At 41.4% G+C, this 1,501-nt stretch overlaps 1 protein-coding gene across 1 annotated transcript in view; it reads left to right on the top strand.

The window, feature by feature from the left end:
* The window catches only part of Atp7a (ATPase, Cu++ transporting, alpha polypeptide), a 122,433-nt gene that overhangs the window by 55,050 nt on the left and 65,882 nt on the right, over positions 1 to 1,501 (top strand). The gene's annotated exons all lie outside the window — the stretch shown is intronic.

The following is a 1,501-nucleotide window of genomic DNA, read 5'->3' as shown; positions in this document are numbered from 1 at the left end:
TGGCTTTTTTCTTTTTGCTTATGTGGTACTGAGGAATCGAACCCAGGGCCTCATGCATGCAAGGCAAGCGCTCTACCACTGAGCCACCTTCCCAGCCCATTCCCTTTTATTTTTTATTTTTATTTTATTATCTAGGCCTGGGTGCTATCCCTGAGCTGCTTTTTTGCCCAAGGCAAGTGCTCTACCACTTGAGCTATAGCACCACTTCTGGGTTTTTTGAGTATTTTTTGGAGATGAGTCTCATGGAGAGCTTCGAACCATGATCCTCAGATCTCAACCTCTTGAGTATCTAGGATTGCAGGTATGAGCCACCAGTGCCTGGTTGTTAATTCCCTTTTAAAGAGAAAATGAAAGCTGGACATGGCTGAGCCAGGAGGATTACTGGAATTCAGGAGATTGAGACCAGCCCAGAAAACATAACTAAACCTGGAATTAAAAAAAGAAGGGGACCAGGCGCTGGTGGCTCATGCCTGTAATTCTAGCTACTCAGGATCCCAGTTCAAAGCCAGCCTGGACAGGAAAGGCTGTGAGACTCTGATCTCCAATTAACCACCAGAAAACCGGAAGTGGCACTGTAGCTCAAGTGGTTGAGCTCTCTCCTTGAGCTGAAGAGTTGAGGTACAGCGCTCAGGCCCAGAGTTAAAACCTCATGACAGACAAAGAGAGAGAGAGAAGGGGTATGTTGGGGTGGAGGGGTAAGAGGGGGGAAAGGAAGAGAAGGAGGGAAGGGAAGGGTACAAAAATACTTTTCATAAAAATGTTTTCCCGTTTAAAAATTATCTGAACATGTAATCTTGACATTATTGTGATTGACTTTGAATGTTGTGCCTTTTTTTTGCTCAGGGCCTCACACTCTGCTTTAACTTATTTAGTCAAGGCTCTACCACTTGAACCATACCTACACTTTTGTCATCTTATTAATTAATTAGAAATAAGAATCTCTGGGATTTTGTTTGTCCTGGCTGGCTTCGAACCACAAGTCTCAGATCTTAGCCTCCTGAGTAACTAGGATTACAGGAATGAGCCATTGGTGCTTGGCTACATACCACATTTTAAAGGAGTGTTTTCCAAATGGACACCAGATTTAGCATGTATTTAAAATTAGATACCCAATGGATTCTTGCTCCTTATATTTTAAGTGTATGATTCATTATATTGGAACTGGAACATTTTATGTGCCCTAAATTAGATTCTTATGGAAGTCGTCCTACCTTATCTAAACTTTACTTTTTACCTATTTACTCTTCAGAGATTTCAAAAAGTGTTTGTGGATTTTTAGTGAAATATAGAATTTCTTCCTGTATATATACTTTATTGTGTCTATAATGTTCTCATCTATAATTCTTACTAAATCTAGTGCACATTGGCTTCAGTTGGCCTTGTTTCTGTTGCCAAAAATTGACTACTTGGTACAATCTGATTTTTTTGTTTTGTTTTGGGTCCGGTTGTGGGGCCTGAACTCTGGGCCTGGGCACTGTCCCTCAGCTCTTCAGCTCAAGGC

This window comes from Dipodomys ordii, unplaced genomic scaffold (assembly GCF_000151885.1).
Source record: "Dipodomys ordii isolate 6190 unplaced genomic scaffold, Dord_2.0 Scaffold116, whole genome shotgun sequence".
Taxonomy (NCBI): domain Eukaryota; kingdom Metazoa; phylum Chordata; class Mammalia; order Rodentia; family Heteromyidae; genus Dipodomys; species Dipodomys ordii.
This window is presented reverse-complemented; position numbering and strand designations above follow the sequence as displayed.